This window comes from Hoplias malabaricus, chromosome 1 (assembly GCF_029633855.1).
Source record: "Hoplias malabaricus isolate fHopMal1 chromosome 1, fHopMal1.hap1, whole genome shotgun sequence".
NCBI lineage: Eukaryota > Metazoa > Chordata > Actinopteri > Characiformes > Erythrinidae > Hoplias > Hoplias malabaricus.
In genome coordinates, this window is record NC_089800.1 from 70,762,980 (window position 1) to 70,775,923 (window position 12,944).

General features: G+C 38.3%; 1 protein-coding gene across 2 annotated transcripts in view; it reads right to left on the reverse strand.

Annotated features, from left to right (window-relative positions):
* Positions 1-3,958, reverse strand: part of peli1b (pellino E3 ubiquitin protein ligase 1b) — a 51,453-nt gene extending 47,495 nt beyond the window's left edge. For both annotated transcript variants that reach the window (XM_066672599.1, XM_066672590.1), the window contains exon 1: positions 3,541-3,958. The gene's annotated coding sequence lies outside the window, so the exon portion shown is untranslated. The remainder of the gene's footprint in view (positions 1-3,540) is intronic.
* Between the last annotated feature and the right edge of the window lie 8,986 nt (positions 3,959-12,944).

Here is a 12,944-nt window from a genome sequence, read left to right on the forward strand (position 1 = left end):
CTTGAACGCAACCGTGACGTCACTGGTGGACAACAGTTGAACAACGCCGCGGTAAAACACCGTTATGACTGACACTTATGACAGTATCTAGCTAGCTAAATAACCAACATTATTCATGACAATAGCCTAGCAATAAGCTAAACTCAAATTTCGAGGTACGTTTATTCTTGTAAATGTGATCGAAGTCGAACTCAAATTCATCCGACACTATAAACCTCCGTAATGCAACTACGTAGCCGAGTATAATGAGCCACCAAGTTTAGCAAGTCAAGCTAACGTTAACTAACACCAACTAAAACAGGTTAAGTAAGTGTACTTACCCTGTTTACCTCCATGTTACAGAGGCTCTTGAACACCTTTCGTTGGTTTCTTTACATGCCCATATTGTTGGGAAAGCGGCAGTGAGATAACCACTACAGATAACGGAGTGAACGGATGGTCCTTTCCAAAGTGCCCGTTTAAAGTTGACAAATTTAGTCCATTTTCTGGATATTTGGGCCATTTGTGCACAGATGTCCCACTGTACATTGAATTATTGCAGCCAAAAACAACACACCTTTTCGTCATTTTGCATTAAATTAAGTGCAACTTCTAGAGTTGTTGTCCACCATCTACGTCACAGGCAAGACGTCTATTAGAGTCTCTGAACACCGTTGGGGGGTGGGGGGGGGGACCAACGGTTTTTTAAACCTTATTCCTTGAATTAGTAAGAAATAACATGTTTTCTGACTATCAATAAACACAAGTTAGGAACTCAAATTCCACTGTATTTATTTGTTTGACACGTTCATATAGCTGGTGCTTAGCCTTTAAGAAAAACCCCTGACCAAGTATCTCCAAACAGTCAAAATCAGGTTTTTTCATTACTGTAAATGCAGTAAAAAATAAATAAATAATGATTTTAGTAGCACTGTTATGATTATGAATCAGGCAGCCCCAAGCAGCTGTGCAATCTCTAGAACTGGATGTTCTGGAGTTCTAACTCTTACATAAGACAGCACACAAGTTCAACAGGATACTCAGCTTTTTCATAACAAACACGAATGCCAAAACTGGAATAAAATAACCCAGGGTTACTGTCTTCACATCCATTTAAATATTAATGCTACTCCTCTCCAATTCGATCCTATTTTTTGAACGATTCATGCAGAGGCAGGTTAGGTTTCAACTGAATCATGATGACGGCAGAGTTTCAGAGTCCGTAAACACTCAGTTCCCTGCAGTAAGTCAGGCCTCTTATCTATTTTTCAACGTGGAAAGTGACACTGCTGGCTCAGTGCCGGCATTCAAGGACTCGTGTTTATTTGATTGCATTATAAAGGCATGTTCCACACCCTTTTCCTCAAGCAAATGCACTCTGCAGCCAAAGCTAGACCTAATCAGGAAAAAGGAGCTCCATTAACTTCGAGGCTGCACAAAAAGGTGTTTCAGCAGGGCTCCCTTAGAATGTAACTCCTTACTGAGCAACAAACAAAACAAACATTCATTGAATTTGATTTGTTCTGACTGGTCTAATTGGAGGTTTTTTTTTTTAAAAAAATATCTACACTATTAATAAACATATCACTGATATACAGTGGCAGATTGTTGGTCTCACTTTTTCTTTTGAGAAACATGTCATATTTTATCATTGTCACTATAAAAATGTGCTTTTCTGGGAACATATTTCAAATTGTCAGTGCTTTAAAAAAAAGGTACCACAGTTATAAGAACCTTTCATTTCAGAAGTCATGCTAAGTGTGCATGTAAAATTTTTGACCATATGAGGAGGTGAGAGAGAGAGAGAGAGAGAGAGAGAGAGAGAGAGAGAGAGAGAGAGAGAGAGAGAGAGAGAGAGAGAGAACAAGCTCCCCAATGTATAAAATCAGTAAATACGTCAATGGCTGGCGAATGGTGTTGAACATAAATTATTCAAGCAGGGTGCCACACAAAGCGGACTCCTGACCATCCATAAGGCCTGAGGGGAAGGGGGGGTTAAGGATGTCAACAAAAGTGATTCAAATCATCACGTCAAAGTAGGACAAAAGCTCCATTCGGCCTGCCAGATGCTGGGCCTGGACGACGCTATCCAACTATGCAAATCAACCTCGGGGGTTTAAACTCAGCAAAACAATAGCCTAACACAAGAGCAATGAGAGCAAACAAACAGACATATCCAAACATTAACATACTTATCTATTCTGACTTGTGATCTAAAGTGGTGTTTAATCATAATCACTGTGCTTTAAGACAGGATCAACAGGTTTCCACTGTAACAGCCTTAAAGAGCAAAGACTTGTATTGTTTCAGAGGAAAATATATTTTTTACCATGAACCTTACTTGAGGGAATTATTCATGAAAAATACTGATTACGGTGAAATTTAAGCAAGGCTAGAGTAGAAAAAAAGCATGTTAACCTTGCTCTCCAAATGTAACATAAACCATATTATGTCATGTCTTTGCAGTGGCACACTCATAAATCCAACTCTGTGTAGGCTATACACTAGGTCAAGGTACTTCAATGTGTGCATATCATAGACACGGAAACCCCAATCATTTTTACAGCTTTACATACTAAGTTTCCTAATCTATATTTAAAACACACGTTTTTAATATATGTATATGCCTATTCAGCCATTAGCAAATAAACCTTGTCCCTTACTGCTTAAGATATAAGGGTGGCTTTCTCTGCAAGACCAGGACTTATTTAGGAATACGGGTACAATACAGGGTACGAAATCAGAACTGAGTTCACTGAAATATCAGCACACTGTCTAAATGGCAGCTTTTCAAGATTCGGAATAAACATCTAAAACTTCTAATAGGAGCAGCTAAATCAATCAAACAAGACCCCTCAATCCACCCCACCCCCAACTAATTCTGAAGATTTCTACATGTCCATCCATCCATCATGAGATTTCGACAATGTAATGAGCAGCTGCTGTTTACCAATGGTGTCACAACAAAGGAAACGACAAAGAAGACGTAGTTTTGTAATGATATATTTGTTCTGACGATACAGCAGTCTTAAAAGCTTTAGATATTTAATTTTAAGGGAAACAGATAAGTTGAAAAATACTTACGTTGAATTTAAACATCATGGTGTTCTGGTGTACAACTTAACCACACAAATGTCGTACATAAGACTTCATGCCAGGTAAATACCAAAACACGTAAACGCCAGGCGTGGGCCTTTTAATCGTGAAGAAGGTGACACTGTTTAATATAAAGTGACACCTAGTTTTATAGTGTGAAGGAAGAAAGACATTAAACACATTCATTCATACAACAAAAACACCCATCCACTAATATCACATAAAGAAAAGCGAACACAGCCCTGCTTTAGACACAGGACGGCTGGTATCAATCTTAATTTCGATTTTCTTTGTCATTACTGTCTCAGTGTGAGAAAGCATGGTTAGCAGCCAAGTAATGACAATACTCCAGGTTAATACTGAGAAACCCCTCTTTGTGGCAAAATAACTCAACATAAGGTGGGTTTTACACATAAATACTATTTTTCCAATACATTAAAATACAAAAAAAATCTGGATACTTACAAAGACGTTGTGACAGTGTGTTCCCTATCTTTTGTTTTTATCCACCGTTTGTTCGAGATGTTTCTGAGAGTGGAGCCCGGTAGAAAGAGGTCGAAGCCGTTAGTTCATGTTCATAAATGTAATATTTGGATATGTAGCCGTTAGCTCGACCAAAGAAAACAATAAACCCCTTCAGACATAAGACTAAAGCAAGCTAACCAAGCTAAGCTGCTAACAAAGGCAAAGCTGTGAAGAGTTCTTTCAAATGTCAGAATAAAATAAACGAGAGAAACAAGCCGCTTAATCTGTGTGTCTGAGTTGGGTTAAATAGCCTCTGGTTTATTATTTAACATCACAAGTTAAAGGTACGAATAAGACTTATCAGCAGAGGTCCACTCTCTCCCCCTCTCAGGAATGATATAAACACACTAGCGTGCTCTCTCTCTCTCTCTCTCTCTCTCTCTGTGTAGAGATAGGTAGTTTACGGTGACCGGAGAAAAAAGCTGCATACGTCATGAATTTGTTTTGAAATGCATTGTGGTCCATGTAGTTCAATGTGAAGCTTAGCGAGTTCAGCTTTGTTATAATAAATGAATGTGTATTGATCAGTATATTTTAGGCATTAATTTTATAAAAAGTTGTGGTATTTTTTTTAACATGCTAGGAGTCGTATCATGAGCCAAATAAGCGTTCAACTACCTAAAACAACCTAAATCAATCCAGACACATTGACAGACGGGGCTTTGAGCTGCAGGCCAGCAACGAAGGGGTGAAGATTTGATGCTGTGTTGTCAGAAGCTGGAAAATACCTATTTTTCTACTTGTAAATTACATTTAAATGGCTGACAAAGATAAATGCAGCATACATAAATACATTTTATAATAAATACTTTATTTAGGGTGACCAGACGTCCTCTTTTACCCGGACATGTCGTCTTTTTTAGACTTAAAAAATGTCCGGGCTGAATTTCACAAACGTCCGGGATTTTGTTTTTCTAGAGCTTACGTAGAATTTCGAGAAGTGTTTCGTTCACAAACTAGTCCCGCCCTCCCCTACTCCGATTGGTTCGCTTGAGTGAGAAGGGGGCGTGGTGAAGTAGCCTAAAATCTTCGGATTGGACGGTCTGACTGTAGAGTTACCGTTATTGGTCGACAACCTTCTCTGTAAACATTCAATTGGTCAGTCTGCACGTCAGTAGTCCCCCCCCCCCCCCTACTGTAAACATAGAAAACACAAGATCCACTTAGATGTCATTAAAGTCCAATTTCCAGTGGGCAGGATATCTGAACTATGCATTTGTGAGAATATTTGAATATTTCAAAACAGCATTTCCAATTTTAGCTGATAATCTCTGTAAATAATTTTTAATTATGACTGTAATAATCAGTAAAACATTATTATTATTATTATTATTATTAAGTGACTGTATTTCTGTGAGTGTAACCTTAAATTAAGCCATGGGTAAACAGTGGGGAAGTATTCTAAAACTATTCTACTAAAAATGTAAAAACTAACTCAATCTTGATAGCTGCCTTTAAATATGTATGCAGCCTGAATAGTTATATAATATTTGTATTCTCTTAAAAAAACAAACCCAACCCACCGTTTGGGTCAAATTCATCATGATGATTGCTGCTAGGCTACATGTCCACACTGCTAAGCTCTAAATCTCTGAGATGAATAACAGGCCAGCATGATCTCTGTGCTGAGGAGAGTCCAGATACACAGAAAATAAACCTCTAAATGAACCCCATGGCTAAGGTAAACTGATACACATCCCATAAATCCATGTACTGTCATAAAGCGCAATAGCATTCAGGCCCATTATCCAGTATACACCCAAATGTCAACACAATGACAAATCCACAGATGAGCACACTGCAGTAAATAAATGTCATATGATTAAAACTCTCAATATATTCCACCCTCAGTATTAAATTCCCAATATATTACACCTCCAGGTGCTACCTTTTTGCACTAGTTGATAAACTCTCACTTCTAATTAGCACTTCATCACTACAGCTACAGAAAAAGAACACAACATTTGACAAAGACATAAGAGAATGCTCCCTTATTTTCTCATGCTGTCCTCCCATTTAATTAATTATTAAATAAATAATTAAATAAATAATTTTAATCAAATTCAGAAGATGTTTTCTCACCTTTTGTTAGCTCTCCCGTCTATTTGCACGTTGGAAACCAGTCTAATATGTTTACAAAGCCCTGGTGTCATTCATTCATTCATTATCTGTAACCACTTATCCAGTTCAGGGTCACGGTGGGTCCAGAGTCAACCCGGAATCACTGGGCACAAGGCGGGTATACACCCTGGAGGGGCGCCAGTCCTTCACAGGGCAACACACATACATTCACTCACGGACACTCTTGAGTCGCCAATCCACCTAACAACATGTGTTTTTGGACTGTGGGAGGAAACTGAACACCTGGAGGAAACCCACGCAGACACGGGGAAAACACACCAACTCCTCACAGACAGACATCCGGAGCGGGAATCAAACCCACAACCTCCAGGCCCCCGGAGCTGTGTGACTGTGACACTACCTGCTGCGCCACTGTGCTGCCCTGCCCCGGTGTCAGTAAACAATTAAAAGTTAATGACTCAGTCAGATATGTTTCCTCTCTCTCTGGTAAATGTAAAATGGTGAAAAATGGTAAAACATTAAAAATCATTAAAAAAAAGTATATTGATTAATTTCTGCTCCCTAGGTGGGTAAAATTGACTTATTTTTGCGGTTTCAAATTATTTAGGTGGGAACCCGCTCAAAATTCAGAAGATTGCTAACTGCATGAAACAAAGGCCAAAAGTGCTACAAAACAAAAGAATTGGAGTTACAAAGAGGTTTCTGTGGCAACTCAAACAGTAAATAAATACTTACTGACAAGTGAAACAGACAAGATTGGCGACTCAAAAAGTGTCTATAGGTGAGAGTGAATGTGCGACTGAATGTGTCTCGTCCTGTGAAGGACTGGTGCCTCCTCCAGGGTGAGTTCCTGCCTTGCGCCCAGTAATTCTGGGTGTGCTCCGGACCCACCGGGACCCTGAACTGGATAAGTGGTTACAGACAATGAATGAATAGTAGCCAGAGTCATGTATTTTGTAAAAAAAATACCATGCTGATATTAGTGTATCACATGGAGGGCAAAAGAGATTTATAACTAGAAGTGTTTCAGAAAATTTCCCTTATTTTCAAATCCAAATGATGACAGGCATGAGAGGAGAGGAGCAACAACCCGACAAGTGCTAAAGCAAACAACAAAAACACTTGCACAGGAGGAAACACTAAGCACACAGTGAAAAACTGACACAGAACAATAGAATAACAGGAACAGGTCAGATATAAGGAGAAAATAACACAGAAATGTAGCAAAAACACAAAACAAATGAACAAAACAGGTATAGACATGATAATATTCATATCAGCTTAACAGTTATTAGTTACTATATTGTGCAATGTAGGATAATTAATGTGCTGAATATAATACATTGAAATAATATTTTGCTTGTACAACCATTTCCACAAAAAGTTGGGTCATTGTGCGAAATGTTGATTAAAAAACACAATGTGACGATGTGCAAATAACTGAAACCTAAATAGCACAAAAAATGTTATTGTATTGTATTCATTTAGAGCATCCCAACTTCTCTGCATTGTATAATCCCCATATAATATGGGACACTTTGGAAAATCTTCTCAAGTAAGTGTCAAAAAAGGGCATTAAACCTTCCCACACTGAGCTGTGAAACAATGGATCTGTGCTCTTTGAAGAGCTATAGCTACATTCATTACTTTTAGAATTAGATTAGTTCTAGAATTACATGTTCAACACCAGAACCTGACCTTACTAATGTTCACACACACACACACACACACACACCCCCCAAACACACACACTTTTTTTTTTATTAGGAATCAAGCTTCTTAAATGATGGAACACTGCTATATGGATTTGATGGCATTCAGCCATGAAAGCATTAGTGAGTACAGGTTCTGATTTTGGAATATAATTTTAGATCACAAATGACACTCCAACTGATGTGGCATTTACGACACAGCTCAATATTAAGGGCTTTTATACCCCTCTAGCTGATGCTTGGCACTGATAATGGATAATGGTGACCACAGTGGGTGTAACTTAAAGCAGCTGAAGTCATTCCTTATAAGGGGTGTCTCTAAATGTAGTATGAATGTTTTTATCTCTGATCTGAGAGCATGAGAATGACAAATGAATCCAGAGTTCTAATTTAGCTTAGTTCCAGGTTCTGTGACACTCCACAAGCCTTTGATCTTTCCCACAAGCGTGCGTTATGACTTCACAGTATAACGCTCTATGATCTAGTTCAAGTTTCAATAAACGTGGGAGAGAGAAAGATAACCAGTGCTCTGTTCTAGAGAAATGTACTGAGAATTGCTGGTAATAGACACCAGACATGTGAAGAATTTAATGCCTCTAAAATTTCTCTTACAAAATGTTATTACATTTTATTTCAATTCCTATGGAATGAGTTGGCACAGTATTTGTGACCCAAAACTATTCATCCAACATCAGTATCTGATTCACTAACTGCTGTTATTGCTGAATGCACTCAGATGCTTACAGTTCCAAGTTAAAGGAAAACTAGGTAGAGTTTAATTCTTGAGTGTAATTCATTTTTACAGAACTGTCATAAAATAAAGGGGAGGGCAAGGGAGGGAGCCATGGTTTCCTACCATCCTCCAAAAGATACATAGTGCAATTTCTGCAGTGCTGAGCCTGGAGTAGCATTAACAAGAGTCTCTGTTCTCACTATTAGAGGTCAGAAAATGATTTTGAAACTGTAATTTTAAAGTAACAAGAAAAAAGAAGAATGGTATGGTGGCGCAGCAGGTTAGTGTCGCAGTTACACAGCTCCAGGGACCTGGAGGTTGTGGGTTCAAGTACCGCTCCGGCTGAATGTCCGTGAGGAGTTTGGTGTGTTCTCCCTGTGTCTGCGTGGGTTTCCTCCCACGGTCCAAAAACACATGTTGGTAGGTGGATTGGCAACTCAGAAGTGTGTGTGTCATGCTGTGAAGGACTGGCGCCCCCCTCTGGGGTGTATTCCTGCTTTGTGCCCAATGAAGACCAAGAATATATTGTTGATTTTAAGAATTACAATTACTTATTTATTCAATATAAACTGAATATTAACGTTTGACGAGCTGAGTCAAGGTACTGGCCAATGCGCAATGCAAATGGAGTGTGTTCCTTTCTTATTTCCTATTATTCTGCCATGGTTCGCGCTGAAGCACTTACACTTTTTGGTTCCAGCTAAGAACTAATTTTTCTGGTTTGTGAACCAATTTATGTCGGTGGAAACGTGCCGAACGGTAGCAAATTTAGTTCACAAACTGAAACCAATTCTGGTTCCTCGTTGGTGGGACAACACTATGTGAAATATGGCTGAACAAACAACAGATGGTGTAGTAGCGCCAATTTAAATTCTCTCTGTGAAATATGGCTGAACTAAAATTTCCCACTCTTCTTATGTCTCTTCTTAGCCGGCTCGGTAGGCAGTGCTGCTTTGGGCCAAATTTTGTACAAGAAATGTTGGATGTGCAGGTATCCACAAATGACCATATCTTGTATGTAACTGTAGTTTTGTGACATCACAACAATCAGGAATTCAAAAAATCAGTTTTTGCTATTTTAATTGAAAAATCTGAGTACAAATATGGTGCGGAAAGCAAATGGTACGTATTGAATCTTTCAATGGTTTCCCACTAAATCACATTTCATCGTGTTTTAATTAATGTAGGCCCTTTAATACAGTCATTCCAATCAGGCCTTTTACATTGGGACGAAAGAAAGGCCCCTTTAATTCTCCCCCTGTAGGATGAGCACACAGTTTTCCCTAGCGAAGAGCCAAAAGGCATTTCGCTCCATGTCAAGGGTCACTTTGGGACTGTTACTGATGTGATAACGTGAAAAACATAGCAACAGCTGCCTCAAACTGACAGCTGAGGTTGGCAGAATAGCAGACATTGAGAGAGAGAGAGAGAGAAAGAGAGAGAGAGAGAGAGAGAGAGAGAGAGAGAGAGACGAGTGGGATAGGATTAGGTGATAGTGGCACTGCCCTCATGGTTAACACTTATATCTGGACAGTCCCATGTTTTGGAGCAGGCCTCGTACTGTTGTCAGGCTGCCATGGCAACAGTAACTACAGACAGTGATATGTTGACTGAATGTGTAGTGTGTCCTGAAGTTGGAAGAGACAAGAAAACATACTCGTTCCATGCTGTACATGTTCTGTGAGTTCTTGGATAAATATATATACATTTTGTTTTTCAATTATTTTTATTTTTAATTTAAAAAATGAAGATGAACAATGAACTGTAGTATCAGTCAAATATGAATATGAAGGTCACACTGCGTAATGCTTACTGCCAGCTAGAGACTTAAATTGTGTATAAACTGTATAAACTGTGACATAGGGAATCAACGTTCCTTAAATCATGTCCAAGTTTTTATATTTTAAAATGAACAAAACACATAATTTGATAAGGGGTGTCCAGACGTTTGCACACATACAATATAAATATTATTATTATCCTTCCTGAACCTGTGCTGCCATGATTCTCTTAAAGGCAATGTCTACAATTGTGGGGAAGCGCAGCTCTGTGCTCTGTGTCTTTTAAGGTTGAATGGTATATTTGAGGGAAAATAAAGCCTGTTGTTTGTACATGGTTGTGTAACTTGTCTGTTAGTTTTTATTCACTGTTTGAATTACCACAGAAACCCATTTGTAACTCCATTTGTTTAGTTTTGTAGCACTTTCCTTAATGCAATTTGTCAAAATATAGTCTTAAAATACTCCATGCTATGCTTTGTTTTTTGTTTTTTTTTAAATTGATTTGTCCGGTTTCCAGCACACAAACAAACTGGAGAGCTAACAAAAGATGAGGAAACATTTGCTATGTTTTATAAAAAGTGTTTGTTGATTATAATTGTGAACTTTGTCTTGAAGCAGCTCCGGCTTTCACACTGATAAAACATAAAGCTATTTATAGAGTTGTATAATTTAATTTCACAGAGGTGAGATGTAATTCAAAGCCTGTAGCAGCTCACTCCACACCATGGTTGATCAGGTTTTGTTATGTATGTTTAACTGAAGGCCACCCAACCCTCCTGTTAGAGATCACCCTCCTTAAAAAGTACACACACTGTTTCCAAAGGTTTGTTGACAGCCTTTATAGTTGGGGAATTCAATTACTTACATTAAGGAGCAACAGTAGAATCTCCATAGACAAGCATGACAGGAACTTGGCCACTTAGGAGAACCTGGACATAGGCTTATAGTCATGCCCAATATCAAGCTTCAGATAGAGGGATATGAAACACAGGAGAATGAAGCAGTGGAACAGTGTACTCTGAAGTGATTGAACTCTATCCAACTTGGGATGAGTAGAAGTGATGTTTGCCATCCAGAACTTATCATCAGTTCATGACATCAGAAGTGTTTTTCTGGCTGACTGCCATCAGGTTCAGCAAACGTCCAAAGCGGGACACGTGACTTAGAAGAATATTGGATGAACCCATGTTCAAGCCAGAGTTTTCAAAGCTATTCCATAGATACGTTTTCATTTTTTGCAGCACTATGATAAGAAGTGTGCACTCTAGTGTTGGCTACATTTCAAGTGGCTAGCATGCTAATATTATTAGATCAGATAGCATAAGATATATATCTGCAATACCACTTTATTGCATATAGATCAAATGTTACACACTATTCTACATAGAGCTGCACAGAACACCCCACACAACTGGCCAATGTCGTTCCAAAAACAATTTCATGTTCTGACAGACGAGACTGGTTTGTTGCGGCTAACCTGCTTTAGCAAGCTGTGTTCTTTCTTTGACTTCTCTTTGATCTTCCTCCTGTTTTTCTCTTGTTTGCTCTCAGCTCTATATCACTAACCTCATTTACACTCCTTATCTGATTATTCTCTTTTTAACAGCAACAACTAGCCATATGAACTGTGGCTTTGATATATGTGTTGAGTACTGTACTGCATAACAAGAATTTTGTGTCGGACAAAAAGTTAAAGTTGCCCATGAATCTTGTGTTTTTAATGATGTATTCTGTACAATCCAGTACTTGACTGAAGCTGATTACTGTTAAATCATTTTGCTGAAGTTGTTGCTTGTGGACAACTTTATCACTGATCTCCACTAATTTTTGTGTATGTGCTGGGGAGATCTTCCAACAAACACCCAAATGGAGTGTACCAATTAACCATATACAACTTTCCAATAAGCATGCGGATGCAGCATAATACAACAATGAAGTACCCAGTGACAGCAAGAGGGGTAAAAACCCATGACATTAGTCTGTGGAGTGTTCTCTAGACTAACATAGCTCTATCCAATACATTTAGAATGAGTTGTGCTCCAGCTATAATAATCCAACATGGCATAATTTTTGCCTGTGGCTACATGCAAAGGCAATTTATCATTGTTCTCCATTTTTGTTTGTTTTTAGACCATATTTCACATTGTGTACAATTTCAATGATGAATGTGCCAATTGAAATGCTTTAAAATTACTTGAAATAATATCTTTTTGCTTAAATTTCCAGTCAAACTTAAGAAGTTTTATTTCCTCTTCTCTTGTAAAGTTGCTGTGATGGAGATACAAATTTTTAATGTACAAAATCTGACCCCAAATCAGCACTCCCACTCTGAGTAGCTTTATGAAAAGTGGCTTTGAGAAATGCAAAGTCTTACAGAACAGAGCAACAAAATACCACAGGACGTACACATGATCAACCTCAGATTAGCCATTAATGTTTCTGTTGAGGTGGCTGACCTGCATTAAAAAGAGCAGGACTCTTGTGACAACAAAACCCAATGAGACTCTTTAAACATGTCAATTTGAAGCGCAAATACAGAAATATCCTGGAGGAAGAATAGGCTATTAATGGGGCGTTACAGTGTAGAAGCATTGCCGTATGAAGGGTGCTAGCTACCCTGGTATTCAGGATTGCAAAAGAATTTATGGATATTTTTGCAAAAAAAAAAAAAAATTATAATAATAATAAAATAAATAAATAAATATCACACATTATCCATGGCAAACAACCTGAGATCTTATATTGACAAAGAGAGTCAAACCGCTCCATCAAATCTTCTCCAGCACATCAAAAAGGTAATTTAGCTACAATGTTGTACTTGTATATCTTTGTATCTGACAATAAAAAGCTGTTCTATTCTATTCTGAAAAGACCTTTAGTGGTGTGAAAGTCATTCCTCATGCACCCTTTAACGGTTTGAGCCCAACAAATTTTGGCATTGTCAACCTGGAATATGCTACTATACATAATGTTCCTGAGCCTAGATCCAAGCATCAGAGAACTGAGTGAATGGGAAGAAGAACAGATGCTTCACCA